Genomic DNA, 16,481 nt, shown 5'->3' with positions numbered 1-16,481 from the left:
AGCTTTCCTCCTCAGCTATTGCAGAGAGATGCCAAGGTAGAAAGGACAAGACTAAAAACACTGAGAAAGAGCATTACCAAAGCACGAGGGAACATGCTCCTAGTGAAGAGAAGGAGAGTCAAAAAGCAGGTCCTTCCAGCGGCCAGGTTCAAAAGGCGTCACGCTGGAGCTCCGAGTTCGGCAGCATTCCGAGACCGTTTTGGCGGTTGTGGAGACGGCCCTGGCTGAGGTGGCTGCTGCTGTTGCTGCTGTCCCCTCTGTCCTCGCTGTTGCCGCTGTTGCCGCTGTTCCCGGACCTTGGAGACCTCCGGCGGCTCCCTGTGACAGGCCCTGTGGCCCCGGGGAGCTGCCCGCCGCCTCGTCGGCCAGCCCGGCAGCAATCCTGCCAGCACAGAATAGCTCACTGCGTTTCAGGGTAAAGTGACGATTAATTTCTATTTCCTGGCCTGGGTGCTGCTTCCTTCTTTAAGGAAGCTTCAAGGTTAAAGGTTAAGCTCAGTTATGTCAGGGCCCAAGTCCGTTTTGTGAAGGGGCTCTTGTACGAAAGCTTAAGCTGGGATTGACTCTCTGCTAAGCGGAGGCCAAACGTGTACCTACTGAGAAGCAGGTCCTAAGTGATAACATTTTCTAAAGAGACTGCTAAACACATCTGAACAGTGCTGCTGCAGAACTCTGAATGGGGGGATAGCAACTGTCTTAACTGATCTGGAATCTTGAGTTTACTTTTCAGTGGACAAGAGGTGTGTCTCTCAAGGCAAACAAAGAGAGGAGTAACACCCGATACTCATGTCAACATAAATTTATGCTCAGAGCGTAGGTGTAGGAACAGCATCGGTATGTATATGGAACATCGGGAGAGGAAGCTCTGTCGGTATTTACAGTTTTTCTACTACCTTGTCAGAGAGACGTTATCTCCACATTAGAAATGGATGTATTTTGAAACAGTGGTGGTGGATCGGATTTCTTCTTTCTAGTGTTAATATTTGCTCTTGAATCGTACTTAATACCTGGTAACGCCTCAATCAGTTGTCAAAAATAAACTTAAAAATGTGTAAGGCTTATCTCGTTGGTCAGTATAAAGATCAAGGCTTTTTTCCTTTTTCCTTTTTCCTTTACCTTTTCCTTTCTTCCCCAGTGTTGTTTTTCTTTTCTCCTTCTCACTACAGTCTTAATTTTGTTTCTTGTCCCTTAAGTGTGTTTTCAGTGTGTTGCTGAAACATTTTCTCTTTCAATCCGAAAAAAGGAGCTGTCACTGGTGAAGATCGGAGCTTATCTGAAAATCCCTGAGCCCAGGAGCTGTCACCTTAGTCTTCCAGTCGGACAAGGACGACTTCATTTCTCGTGTAAATGCATTTTTCAGGTTTGCGTATTGTTTTTTCAGGAATGGAAAGTGTGTATAAAATGGATTTAAAATCAATCTTAAATGTAAAATGTCAAGGGAAAAAAGTTCTAGTTACAACCTCTGCACATAATTTGCCAGCTGTGGGACTAGGAGTTTTCTTATTTACTGTGTTTTGTTTAACGTGTCTGAAGTTTAATGGATAGCAATCAAGGTGTGCTAGAAATCTGAAAGCACTTTATGCTTTGTTCTCTCAGTCATTTTGGTATAACAAACTAGCTTATGTTTTAAACGCTCCATTAGGTTAGTGGTTTCCCTATAGGTAACAAGTCCCTGTGTGCTACAGTAAGACAGTAACAAAACATGAAGTATAGAAGTTCATCCTGTCATGGATGCTTCTGCCTACGGACACACAATTATGCTTATTTAAAGCGGTATCACCTTGAAACCTAATCAGCATTTTAAAAAGGACTTTGTAGCAGTTATTGGCTTTTGTCCTGGAGGGCTGAGGTTTGTTTTGTTTTGTTTTACATTCAGCATTTCCATTTCTAGCTTACATTGCCCTGTTGTTTTGCATGAGGAAAACGTGCAACTTTACAAAGCAGAACGGAAAGAGCTGCTTTTTAGTCTAACGTTTCAGTTTTTTGTAGGAGTTTTAAATGTGGTAGGAGTAAAACACCAGAAGTACTGCTGCCAAAGTTATATTCAAACTCGTATTTCGTGGAGAAGCAGAAGAAGCCCAGGGAGAAATAAATTTGCAAACGTGCTCTTCATGCTCTCCTTTCCCAAGATTTCTCTGAGATATAGCCCATCCTCTGTGGGTTTTGAGGTATATGGTTCCCAGGAGTGAGAAGGAGGGCCAAACATCTCTCTTCTTGGATCTCAACATGCCAGGGCTTTAGTGTACTGCCACTTACGGCTCCGCTTTTTCACCTGGAAAAAGCGACCACATGATGTAGACTGAGGAGCCCTCACAAATTAACTTGCTATCACAAAGTGACGCCCAGAAAAGGTGTATTTAAAAGCTAGGCTCATTATAGAATAACAACAAACCCCTCATGATTGGTGCAGTAGACAGTGAGGTAGAGGGCGATCCCTGGAAAGACAGAAGAAAAGGAGCAGTGAGTTCTGGGTACCTTTGTGCACACGAAACAGAAAAACACAGGCAGTGAAGTAATAGTGTTCCATTACTAACGCCAGCAATAGATAATTGCAACAATTACCTATTAGATCATAGGTAATAATTAACAGATAATTGTGCAACTCTGGAAATCAATAAATAACTGATTCCCCTCAGAGAATGTCTTCTACATTTTTATATTAAAAAGACTCCAGAGTTGTAATGGATTAAAATCCTACGGAAGTGAAAGAAATGGCATCAGCCACTAGTTCTGCAGAAGCTAAAAGTAATACCGATAGAGTTTAGATGGAAATTTTCACTTTGTGTGTTTAGTTTGGGGATTCTTTTTAAATCATTCATACCAGCGATTTAGTTCTTAAGGCTGTTTCTTTGAGATTAAGTGACAGGACTTCTGCTACTCTTTTCTTCTTGGAATGCTTCTTGATATTCTTACGTCAACCAGAACTTCTGTCTCTGTCGCAGATGTCAACAATGACCGTAGTTAAGAAGCCCAAATCTTCAAAGTCTAAAAAGCCCTCTTCAAGGCGGTCTGGCAAATCCAAGAAACCAAGTACTAAAATACTGATGTCACGCACCGCAAACTGGGGCCAGATACCGCCTGCAGAAGATTCAAGCCAAGTCTCTGTGGCCCAAGGACGTGGAGGTGCTATTTACTGTAGATCATCTGAAAAATCTAAGGCTTTTGCCCCAAGAGATCTAAGTAAGTGTGAGCTTTATCCTGACTCCATTTTCTTCAAAGCAAAAGTAGAAAATGCAGTTCTTACTTGTTGCACTGATAGAGAAGGGGACTAGTGTGAACAAAGACTTCAAAAGCGAATCCCCTAAGGCAACTGAAGTGACTGATGTTACAGAAATTAATTTTGATATATTTACAGTCAACAGAGAAATATGGGGAGCTTTTTGTAATGCACAGATTCATCCATGTCTTTTCCGTTTTGCAAAGAAAAGTGTTTGATTGTTGCTATTCACAGCTTCCATTTTTCACACGTTTTTTGAATGATAACATTGCTCAGGAAAAGATCTGGTATCTGTAGGGGTACCGTCATTCCTAGTTACTAGTTTTTACCTTTTTTCCGTATAATTTCAAGTCTAAGCTTGTGGTTTAAGTTATAATAAGGAAAAAAACAGTAGTTGAGTTAATCAGGTTAAAGATTATAGATGGAGAGGAACTTGGCATTAGGTACTACAAACAGAATGGCAGTTAGCCTTGCCTTAGAAAAATTAAAATGGTTGACGAAAGCTGTTTTTTGTTTTTTTTTTTTTTCCCCAAAACATTGTGTTGACCAGCCAATTTGAATTTGGCGGTATTAAAGCTGTCTGCAATAATTTTCTTCTGGCTTGGATTGTAGCTAGCTCCTCTAGGTGCTCCTGCAGAATAGTATTTTTTTAAATACCTTGCTTAGAAACAAACAAACAAAATCTCTTTTTAAATTTAACTTTCTTGCAGTCGTTAATGATGGAATTGCTCCACCACAGAGCATTCTTTTTCCACCTGAGAAGATTTGTATGGATTGGCGAGAAACACAAAGTGTTGGAGTTGGCCTGTACAATCTTGGCAACACATGTTTTCTTAATGCTACTCTACAGTGTTTGACCTACACACCCCCACTTGCCAATTACATGCTTTCTCTCGAGCACGGCCAGTCATGTGAGTACTTTCTAAGAGTATTTCAAATCTGTTGGACAGCTCTGAAGGTGAAAGAACAGCAGTGATTCTGAGACAAGCTTATTTGCCTGATTTTACCTGTAGAAGCTGGCTTTGAGCACTGTATTAGCAGTGGGCTCCGAATAGCATACGGAGTGCAATTAATGCACTGTTTGTTTAATGAATGAATTTATTTATTTATGTATTTATTAAAGGATCATTTATTGCTTCGTGGGAATAATGAAGTGCATTGGACAGTAATGCATTTAGTAGTAATTTTAGAGAGTAATACATTTTTCAGCCTGTGGAGTTCACATTCCTGTCAGCCTTTACAAATGTGACTTTGCAGTAGTCTTTTAGATTTCTCATCACAAAATGCATTTGAATACAGGCTTAGTGGATACTTTTATTCTGTAAAGTTGTGTGAAATGAAATGTTACAAGACTGTTGGGACATTGGCATCTTGGGAGAATAGAATGTAGCAAGGAGAGTGGATATCGTATCTATAGTTTAAATTTTACTTAGATGTTTGTTTGTAGTTATGGATATTTTGCTGGACTGGGATGCTTTCTTCTTTCACTCTTCAGGTCGTGAACAAGATTTTTGCATGATGTGCACAATGGAGACTCACATTAACCAGGCCCTGCGTTGCACTGTTGATGCCATCGAGCCTACGCATGTTATCAGTAATCTCAGTCGTAAGTGGCTTCAGATGTGTTTCTTTTCGATAGCTTGTAATCTTCAAATACTTATTTGATGTGTATAAGTGGTTTTAACACTAGAAAGAAGAGAGATTTTAGAAATAGAAGAATGATTTCATTTTTAAATGAGGTGAATACTATCATCTTCTTCTTTAGGAATAGGACAACATTTCCGTTTTGGCAGTCAAGAAGACGCACACGAGTTCTTGCGCTATACTGTTGATGCTATGCAGGAAGCGTGCTTGAATGGAAGCACCGAGTAAGCATAAACAAGTTCACTTTCATACATTCTCTAGCACCTTCTAGTCCTTTATTTACTATCAAAAATGATCTCTAGCACCTTTTAGTGCCTTATTTACTATCAGCAACGAAAGTCTACATCATCCTTAGTTTTCATAAAACTCTTTGAAGAGTTAACTCTGCGCCTTAAATCTTCTGAGGTCTGATTATAATTTATTTCCAGATTGGACAGATCTTCTCAAGCTACCACCATCATTCATCAAATATTTGGAGGATTTCTAAGATCGAGAGGTACTTTAAAAAATATTCCTGTCCTTAGAACTGATCTGTGTCTTTTGTCGGTAGTAAAGCAGTCTGTAGTTTGTCTAAAGTAGTATCTGGCAACAACTTGAATTTGGACAGTTAGTCTCCTTCACATAAGGTTAAGCATTTATATTTTGCTTCCAGTGAAGTGCTTGAATTGCAAAGCAGTTTCGGATACGTATGAGGCATTTCTTGATATCACTTTGGATATAAAGGTAAGATGTTTTCTAAATATAATTCATGATGTTTAAGTACATGCCTAACTTTCTAAATTAAACTTGTTTACCTTAAAAAACCAAACCACATATAATGTTAAAACGTAAGAGCTTGGTGGTGCTAAGGAAGTGGATTGGACTTTGTCCTTCTGTGGAACCCATGTAAATAGTCTCCACATTTGCATTGGGTTTAAGGGGAAAGAATTCTCTTTCTGCAAAAATTATAATGCTGTCATACTTCTCTGTTGTTCTACCCCAATGTACATCTAATTGTTAGACTGATGAATTTGTCCCCAGTATTGATGACAAAGCACACTATAGGTGCTGTCTAGGCTACTGGAAAAGTATTTGTTCCGAAGTCAAATGACTTCCAGGTGAGGTCAATGCTGAGCATGCTCTTTCTGCCTCCTTCTTCACAGTGCTCATAGTAGATCGCTGGAGTATGTTAGTAAGATTCTCTTACAAACTACTAGTACGTCTCTGGAATTTTGAATTTACGGTGACTTTACGCTCTTCTTTCTCGCTCCTCTAGGCGGTTTCATCTGTTACCAGAGCTCTGGAACTCTTTGTGAAACCTGAAGAGCTGGGTGGAGAGAATTGCTATAAATGTAGCGAGTAAGATTTTGACGAATTAGGTCTTAATCCTAGATGTCAGTTTTATATGTTGCATGACTCTGTTGGACTACCTCTAAACTTTGGATCTACTTACGAGTTTTGTGGAAGTTTATAAAACACTTGGATTTTTGTTTCTTTGGAGGGGGGAAGTCTTGTTCAGAGGCATTCCCTATGGGTTTGCAATTCTCTGGCTCGTATTTTGCCATCAGAATTCAAAAAGAGATACTTTTGTTCTTTCTATTTATTAGCTCTCGACAGTACTTTTCTTGATGTAAACTGCCCAGTTTCCGTTGTTCTCTGGGCTAGTGGCTAATTTTCACTGCTTACACTGTAGGTCCTACCTTGGAGCGGGCAATGTATCAAACTGAACTATTGTGTTTCAAAGGATGGCAGACAGTTTCAGTGTCTTTCCAGACAAGCTCAGTACATGAAGACTTCCTACTGTTAAATGTCTCCCTCCTGTAGAATGACCATGTGCTTCTGTTGTATTTTTGATGTTGATAGACGACCTATGTTGGAGATTATTTGCAATTTCTAGTCCTGGGGACCAAGGCTCTCTCGTTCCACTTTCATTATTTGTATTTCCCTTGAAAGCTGAAAGAATGTATCCAGGATTGGAGTTCAAATAGCCACTTTTGTAGACCAAGAAATGGTACCTTGCCATCCAACCTGGTAATACCCTTTCGTGAGAGATTCCTGTTCCTGCTATGCCCGGGGTTTTGGGAGAATTTACCTTCTTCACTGTATTAACAAACCTGACACGCAGTGCATGGGTTTATGAAAAGAAAAAAGACCAACCTATTATGCAAGTAAATGTCATTCAAATAGCATAGGCATGCGTGAGACATTAAAACGAGTTTGTTTTGGGGGCGAAAAAAGAAGATGCCTTCAAACACTTATCTCTGCTTGTTTTTAAGGTGTAAAAAGATGGTTCCTGCATCCAAGAGATTTACCATACACCGTTCTTCCAAGGTTCTCACAATATCACTGAAAAGATTTGCAGATTTCACAGGTGGAAAGATCAACAAGGTATATTTACCACTGTAATGCAACTATATCATTGTGTAATGGGACATCCCCCAAAGCTGAAAGTTGTTTATATTTTCAGACAGTAATTGTAGACTAACGACTATGGCTTATTCTTTCTCTTAATATCAATAAAGTTCCCGCTTGACAAGAAGCATATGCTTTCCTCTGAGAAGGCTGATTCATCAGGAAACAGTTCTCTGCAACTTCTAGTCTTCAACATTGTTTATGGGAAGACTTATTTGTAGTGAATCAAGAAATATCTTCTAGAAATATATTCTAGAAATAAATTCTAGTCTGTGTTTTTTGGAAGTGTTTTTCTCTGGCTAGTCCACGAAGTACTCTGGGATAATTTTCTATCTTCTTGGTCTCTCTTTAGGTGGTGAAATATCCGGAGTATTTGGACCTGAGAGCCTACATGTCACAGTCAATGGGAGAACCACTGCTCTATGCCTTATACGCGGTGCTGGTACATCACGGTGTCAGCTGTCACTCAGGACACTATATATGCTATGTAAAGGTAGAAGTCAACAGCATTTCTAACAGGGTAAAGGTTGTGCTGGCAAACCAGTGAAAGCGTGACTAGCAGCTACTGTTTCTAGGGAAAAAGATTTCATTATATTTTTATTTGACACGTGTGTATTTTGTTCCTATCCGTGATTTCATTTGGAACACGTGCAATTCACCTAAAGAAATGGTTGTCTTTATTTGCAGGCTGGTAATGGACTTTGGTATCAGATGAATGATGCTAAAGTAGTCCGTACTGACATTAAGAGAGTTCTTGGTCAGCAAGCTTACATACTTTTTTATATCAGGTAATAACAAATCTTAACATGTGTTCAGAAGAGATTTACTTTCCTGTTATTGATATTTTTCTGTTTTGCAAGTGTTTTTCTTGCTATCCCAGGGAAAGATTATTATTTGTCTAATTCAGTTCTGTCTAACCTGAAATTCTCTGTGTCATTTATTATCTTTTGTTGCTTGGCCTGAAACTGCAGCACTTGTGTAAATTGCTATCTATGTGTTACCTGTAGCTGGCTAATTTAGAGAAGGAGAAAAATGAAGGTCATCTGTCGTGTAAGAATGAATGATTGTTCTGAAAGTGATAGTCTTAGTAGGAAGACTGTTCTCTCCTTTTCAGTTTGTAGTCTTGGCGAAGCCTTCTGTAGAGAAGGCTTCCATATCGTATGAACTGTTCCTCTAAAATTATAGGATGGGATTTAATCCAAGAGTAGGCTGAAAGAAAAACTAAACTCCGATCACTGCTCTTTTCTGAAGGCGCTATGATTTGACACTTGGAGAACGTGCGTTTTACTTGCCAGCACCATCTTATCCCTGTTCATTCCCTCCTGGTCAGCAGGGGGCTAATAGTAAGCAGGCTGGATTTATGGGACCACGACTTCTTCCTCATATGATTAAGGTAATTCAGGGAAGTGGGAGGGCAGGTAACGGCACCAAACTGCTAGTGGGTTTGGGGTTTGGTGTGGGGTTTTTTGTTTGGTTTTCAGCATCTTAGTTTTGTTTTCCTTCCCATGCTGCAGCTTTCTTCACAGCCTTCATGCTACAGCCAGAGTCATTCAAACAGTGGTTACTGCTAAATTGTGCAGCCATGCGACTCCATTACTTAATACCTCCAAGACAGCTTTCTAAAGCACAGAGAGCTACGCTCTTTGACAATTTAAGCAGAGTGTACTAATCCTCGAATCATTTAAAAGAGGACTTGTTTTTCCTATCGTCGTCACTTTAGCTAAGACAGGGAAAACTAAGTGTCTTATTCCTGAGCACCAGAACAATTACTTCAGGCTTTTCAGGGTATGTTTAAAGGGGAAAATAAATATATTTGGGAATAGCAGCAGGTAATGTTAAGTTGTTTGGCTGGTTTTCAAAGATGATGTTAATTTGATTCCAATCGGCTGTAAACCAAAAGCAGGAATTGAATACGCTTATTGGACTTGCATTTATCTTTAAAGGGCAGTGTGTTTTTCTTTGTAGGTGTTAAGACCATTTGTAGAAATACTCAGTAGGAGAGTTTTGTGTTTCAAAATGTTAAATGCAGTGTTTGCGTTAATCCATCTTGCCATTTCTTCTTTTTAAATACAGAATTCAAGCCGTTTAAATGGAAATGGATCCATAAAAGAGGACGCAAAGACCACTGGTGTCACCCTAAAAAGGCCATCTTCAGCACCACCGATGGCCTGTGTTCAAAACCAGACAATTACCAGGCCTTCAATTACTGATCCGTCAAGAAAACAGAAGATCACCACCAGTATTCACAATAAATTGCCTGCTCGTCGGACTGTGTCACAGCCTGACTGTCTTAGCAGTGCTGCGGAGGACGAAGATCTCTACCAGGCTGTTCCTTCATCCACAATTACAAATTCGGTAATGCAAATGAAGCAAATGCAAACAAGCAAAAAAGTTTCTGATGAGATTTTTGTGGAGCCAACAGTGAATGAAAATCCTAAACTCAGCTCTGATAACACAGTCCCTTACGGTGCAGAATCTTCAGGAAAATCTGAGGAGGAGTCAAAGGGCTTATTTAAAAGGAATTGCAATGCAATGTCCTCTAATGGAATTTTGGTTGGAAAGGTAGTCCGTACATTGCAGCATTCCGGTTCTTCCTGTCAGAATGCTGACGAAGGAAGATCCCAGCATGAGCTGCCAAAAACCGATTCACTAAATGGTGCTATTAGGTTAGTTAATGAATCGAAAGAAAACGGACTGAAACTTGATGATTCCACTTGCCGAGTTGAACCTGTTAAACCTTCTGAGATGTTCTTTTCTAAAACAAATGGATTGCTTGAAACATAGATTTGCTCCATCGAGAATTTCTCACCTATGATGTATTCGGGAGTGTTTATTGTGTTCCTAATTCAGGTGAAATACTGAGAAAACACAGCACAAATGTGATTGTAAGACTTTGTGGTATTATCCCATTAGAATCTGCAGACCTGAGCTTACATTAGAACTTGTCAACTTAAGCTCAGCTGAGATAAAAATTCCTAAGTTTCATAAAGTAGATTTTGGGAGGTGAGTTGGGGTTATCTTTGAAGTGTAGATAATGCATACAACTCAAAACGGTCTTGCTTACCATTTAATGGAGAAATTCTGACAAGACTAGTCCTCAGTACTACTACAAATAGTATTTTTTTGTCTGCTGACTTGTGCGTTTTGATTGCAGATGCCTGGAGCTATGCCTTCAGTCAATCGAGAAATCATCACGGAGTCCCTCACAGCCAGCCAGCTGAACAGCTTGTCAGAGGAAACGAGGTAAAATGAGCACAGTCTGATTAAGACAAGACCTTATGGAAGTTCGTTACGGTTTTATCTGTCTACTAATAGTATTTAATGGAAGGATTTAAATTAGTACAATTCCATGCTGTATGTCCAGCGTTACGAACAGAACTAATGATCAGCACTGAGCATATCACTCTGATGCAGGTTGGTGCCTCAAGGAGAACTTGTGTTCCTTCATAGAATGTTTTTCCATTTTTCTCCACTGTCTGGAGAAACACTGGCTGTTCCCCGCTCGCCCCTATGCCTTTTTTCTCAGAGCAGCAGGTGGAAGGAGACGGATGCATTTGCTTTTTTAGTGCAATGGCTTCAGAAGCAAGAGGGGAGAAAGCACTTTCTCTGGGAGCTGGAGAAGGTGTCCTAATCACAGGAGAGGTTTCTAAATGGCATATCTCTGCGACTGTTCCTGTAGTCTGGAGGTTTTTGTTTGTTTGTTTGCCTTTGGAAGGTTTTACTGTTAATCTTCACGTCCTTCAGCAGAAGTGAGAAATGTGATTTTATTTTGTGCAGTGTCGCGGACCCTCCGAAATCTACTGGGAAGGATGAATACCTCGCACAGTACCAATGTGATGACGGTGGAGACAAGGAGAAACCAAGAAGATCAAAAGAACGTGACCTCATTTCAAAAGAAAACGTTTTGTACGGCAAAGAGTCTTCTGAGCCTGGTGAGAAATTGCGGCAAACTTCCTCTCTCAAGTGTGACACTGAATGTAGCTCTAAAAAGCTTTCCTCCTCAGCTATTGCAGAGAGATGCCAAGGTAGAAAGGACAAGACTAAAAACACTGAGAAAGAGCATTACCAAAGCAAGAGGGAACATGCTCCTAGTGAAGAGAAGGAGAGTCAAAAAGCAGGTCCTTCCAGCAAGAGGAGGTGTTCTCAGAGCGTGGAAGTTGTTGAGCAAAAGCGTCACAAGCAGGAGCACTGGGAGGGAAGCAGGTGCAGATCTTTCCCTGGTGAAAGAAACAGCCCTGAGAATGGCAGAAGAGCAGTCAAATATTCAAAGTACAGATCTGGCAGCGGAGGAAGATCAGAACAAGGTAGCAATAGATATTACCGATCCAAAGGGGAAAGAAGTTGGAGCAGAGAAAGATACTATCGAGATGAAGCACGGAGGTGGGAAAGATGTAGCTATTACAATGATTACTATTCACCTCATGCGACAGGAGACAGTAGAGAGAGAAAGTTCTCTCACGGCGATGCAGCCTTTGACAAATGGACTGCAACTTACTACGGCAGGTCACATAAGCATTGTCATTACAAAAGTGGATGGCCTCACGGTTCCCTCTTGAGAGATGAAGATGGACGTCGCTTTAGCACACCCCGAGCAGACTTGCATCGTTGCTCGGTATCTCAGCAACATTCTGGAAGACATTCTCGTGAAAGACATGCGCTTCCACCTGTGTCAGCTCATTTGGAGAACTGTCGCCAGAAAAATGAAACAGAAGGAAACAGAAAAAGAAAATCTACCCGTGCAGAAGGTAGTGAAAGTGAAATAGAAAGGAAAGACAGAAAGATAGAAAAGGAGCTTTTAGGTGGTGAAAAAAATGCAAAAATATCACAAGTTCTAGAAGAAAAAGAAGTCTAAGGATAAACATGGAGAGAAGGATTCCAAGTAAGCAAGGATTCCAGCATACTCCGCATTTTTTATCCTAATTCTTTTCTGGGTGCTTCTCATGTATTCCTTCTTTTTTTTTTTTTCTCCTTTCTTTTTTCTTCTCTTTTTTTCTTCTTCTTTTTTTTTTTTTTTTTTTTTTCTGGTATTTTCTAAGTTACTTAGATAGCATCAGCTGGCTGGGGATCATGTTGTTAGGTTGATCAGTGAAGATAGGAAAGCTATTGCTGAATTGTTTCAGAGCACTAGCTTTGGACCACATAGTTGGAAACACATCCGTACACCATTCTGGATTAGGTTAAAAGTTTTTTTCTGCTTGCACGTATTCCAGAGCTAGCCATTGTTAATGATCTGTGTACAAACCAGGACCTATGGTCCTCCAATCTGAGGGCTTAAGTTTGCTACATCTAAAGTAAGTGGCGTGTGCACAAAGCACCACAAAATAGCTGACATGCTGCAAATCATCACCTGTGGTAAAATAAATAAAGTTTCATATAGGCAACAAGTGCCACATCTTTTTTTCTCTTTTAAACTTGCATGTTTCTTTCAGACTTCACGATTTGTGTTTCTGTGTGCTCCACTTTGACAATGCCAATCGCAAGCGTAAAACAAGAAGAAAAAGGAGAAGAAAAAGAAGAAAAAAGAGAAACAGCAGGAAAGTGAAAGGCTCCTTGGAACACTTAGATCCTCATTTCCAGAAGATAACGCGGGAGAAGAAGGAAGAATCCCATCCTCCAGATGGCTCTTCATGTGAGCAATGCAGAAGTGAGAGCAGTAAACAACCTTACAAGGAAGGGAAGCCTTCCAGCGCAGGCGAAAGCAAGAAATACAGCTCCGTCTCATCCAACGAGTGTATTAAAGGTAAGCGGCCGCAGTGTGTTTGAGGAATTACTTTTCTATTAATGTAGAGATTATTTCCAACAGTCTTGAAGTGCTTGGTGACTTAACAGTCTGCTGGATATTAAAAAAAAAAGCTGATGGACTTTTTCTTTCCGTTTTTAAATGACCACTAGGAAAGAATGCCTGAAATAAAGAGGTGAAAGGCAAATAGTTTTCATTTGGTGTGATGATTAAGTGGCAAACAAGAGGAAGAGTTGCAAGATCCCTTCTTAAATTCAGTCCAGCCAAGTAGGAAAAGTAAACGTGGACAGCTGTATCTTGGCAAAGAAGATCGTAGGGAGCAAGGAGGTTTAGCAGTCAAGATGGAAGGTGATGCCATGAGGCTTACAGGCTAGTAATGTTCTAGTGAAACCCAGCCTTCCTAAAGAAGCCTGCCTGAATAATTCCTGTGAATAACAGACTCTGTTCAGCTATTTCCTAACATAGAAACGGTGCTGACTGCTTCTTCAGAGTAACATAAGTTAGTGATACTACTGAAATAGTTGTGGTTCAGACGTAGATCTGATTTCTCCTAAGCACGCTGAATTCACAGCTGTTGATCCTCCAGCGGAGGCTTTGCAATTGAACACCTGGAGAATAGGTAAATTTCCCGCTGTTGTTCTCCTCTCCTCTTGTTTTGTTTTGTTTTGTTTTCCTAGTAGAATAGGCTTAAGACTCTGAAGAAACAGGCTGCTTTTTTTCATTTCCAACACTGGCTGTTCCTCCTGAGCCCCGCCTTCTATTTTTGCAGTCACAAGATATGTGAATGTAAATTCTTGGGAGAGAGGTAGAAAACTCTGTTTCAACTGGTGTTTTTTTCGGCTATGTGGGGAGACCAAATAGGGTGGTTTTGAATCTTCTGGCTCTTATTCAGAGCAGCAGCATGTGGAGGGAGACAGATGCGTGTGCTTTTTTAGTGCAATGGCTTCAGAAGCAAGAGGGGAAAAACACTTTCTCTGGGAGCTGGAGAAGGTGTCCTTATCGCAGGAGAGGTTTCTAAATGGCATATCTTTGCGAGTGTTCCTGTAGTCTGGAGGTTTTTGTTTGTTTGTTTGCCTTTGGAAGGTTTTACTGTTAATCTTCACGTCCTTCAGCAGAAGTGAGAAATGTGATTTTATTTTGTGCAGTGTCGCGGACCCTCCGAAATCTACTGGGAAGGATGAATACCTCGCACAGTACCAATGTGATGACGGTGGAGACAAGGAGAAACCAAGAAGATCAAAAGAACGTGACCTCATTTCTAATGAAAATGTTTTGTACGGCAAAGAGACTTCTGAGCCTGGTGAGAAATTGCGGCAAACTTCCTCTCTCAAGTGTGACACTGAATGTAGCTCTAAAAAGCTTTCCTCCTCAGCTATTGCAGAGAGATGCCAAGGTAGAAAGGACAAGACTAAAAACACTGAGAAAGAGCATTACCAAAGCACGAGGGAACATCACGGAACATTTTCCGTGATTTTCTTCCTGAGCAGAAGTGTGCAGTACTCCTTTTCCATTAATGTAGAGATTATTTCAAACAGTCTTGAAGTGCTTGATGACTTACCAGTCTGCAGATGTATTATCAAACCAAAAAAACAAACCCGACTTGGTAGACTATTTTTTTCCCACTTTTGAATGACTACTAGGAAGAAGGTTGTTCCGGCATCAAGAAAGTCATGTGGAATGTAACAAAATTTACTGAACCAGTAAATAAAAACTATATTTTTCTATTAGTTCCATTGTTTCAACTCTTCTGACGCTTATGGATGGCACAGATAACAGAGGGGAGATCGTGGTAATCGGAGCTACCAACAGACTGGATTCTATAGATCCTGCTTTACGAAGACCAGGACGCTTTGGCAGAGAGTTCCTCTTCAACTTGCCAAATAAAGAGGTGAGAACTTAAATTCAACGTTAGTTCTACCATGGCAAAGTCCAACTTTATAGGAAAAAAAAATAATTGACAACTTGAACAAAAGAGTGATATGTGGAGACACTGCGTTGTTCCATGGAGGGCAAATCTGGTACTGGATATATATGGTCAGGATGATACCACCAAGTAGTTAGTTCTATAATCAAACCTTTCATTCCCAAAGTTGTACCTGTTTGCTTAATTATTTAGTCCACTTGGGCGTTTTCATCATGAAGTTGTGATTTTGGTCTCAATCCTTCACTTCTGAATGAATAGGGGACGTGTTTGCATTTGATTGTGCCCCGGATCGGTGGTAGTAGTTTGAGTCATAATTATTTTCTTCTTTATAGTAATTGTAGCAATTTGAAGCATTGTGCCAGAAGTGCTTTCTGTGAATTTACTGCCTGAAAAGCAAATGTGATGAAGTAATGAGACTGTCACAATGAAAGCTTGCTAAGTTTTAGAGAAGATTTTTGGACAACAAAGAAATGTTTCTGGATAAATTTTTCATTACAGTATTTTCCTCTGGGTCATTAGGTCCCGTAGTTTGGAAACTTGTTATTGAAGCTATAAATGCCTTTTCTTTCATTGTAGGTTCCTAGAAAAAGTTCAGTATAACAAATAAGAAATATTCAATTTCCTGGTTGAAAATGCAGAGTGTATATTAAATAACTGTAAAATACTTGAAAGTTGAGCAAATAAGAAAAGCGTATTAATAGATGAGGGGTTTTGAGGAAGGACTGGGTTTTTTTTGTTTGTTTATTTGTTTGCTTGCTTTTTGGTTTGTTTGTTTCTTGGTATTTTTAAGGAAAACTTGGGACAAGCTAAAACACAATGATTTTGCTTCCAGGCTAGAAAAGAAATTTTCAAGATTCATACTCGTGACTGGACCCCTAAGCCACCGGACATGTTGCTTGATGAACTAGCTGAGAAATGCATTGGTAAGACTGAAACCAAAATGGATTCTTGCTTGTGAGCAAGTTGTAAAGAACCTTAGCTTGTACCAGGCAGTACCCAAGCTCTTGTGCCTTGCTGCACAACTAGTCAACGAGGCAGCTGGCACGCCTTCATAGCAATCAGAGTTAGATGCTTTCATCTATTTACTCTTTGTTGTCGTTCTTTTTGTTGTCTGAGAACGTTAAATGGTTCTGGGGCATCTTCCTCAAGAGTATAGTTTTTGATGAGGAGTCTGTTTCAGCTGCATAAGCGCAAGATGAGACAGTGCGCAACATGAAACTTCCCTGCAGAGCGGTAGCACTTTGAATTCCCTGTTAACCTGTTTGGTTTTGGCATTACAAATTGTTTAAATGTTGCATGTTGTAAACCTGGGCCTTGACTGATGTAACGTTTGATTTTTGTTTGTTAGGATACTGTGGTGCAGATATCAAATCTTTATGTACTGAAGCTGCGCTGTGCTCTCTACGTCGATGCTATCCTCAGATTTATGCAAGTAGGGAGAGGTTGCTACTATTAAAATAAAAGCAAAAAAAAAGCATTATATAAAAAAAAAAAAAAAGCATTATATTATGCAAGTAGGGAGAGGTTGCTTCTATTAAAATAAAAGCAAAGGACTTTTTCATGGC

General features: G+C 40.0%; 1 pseudogene; it reads left to right on the top strand.

The window, feature by feature from the left end:
* On the top strand, nt 1-13,268 carry LOC140003210 (ubiquitin carboxyl-terminal hydrolase 42-like; annotated as a pseudogene).
* Nucleotides 13,269-16,481: the final 3,213 nt, after the last annotated feature.

This window comes from Anas platyrhynchos, chromosome 9, assembly GCF_047663525.1.
Source record: "Anas platyrhynchos isolate ZD024472 breed Pekin duck chromosome 9, IASCAAS_PekinDuck_T2T, whole genome shotgun sequence".
Taxonomy (NCBI): Eukaryota; Metazoa; Chordata; class Aves; order Anseriformes; family Anatidae; genus Anas; species Anas platyrhynchos.
The sequence above is the reverse complement of the archived record's forward strand: the minus strand, read 5'-3'. Positions and strand labels throughout refer to the sequence as shown.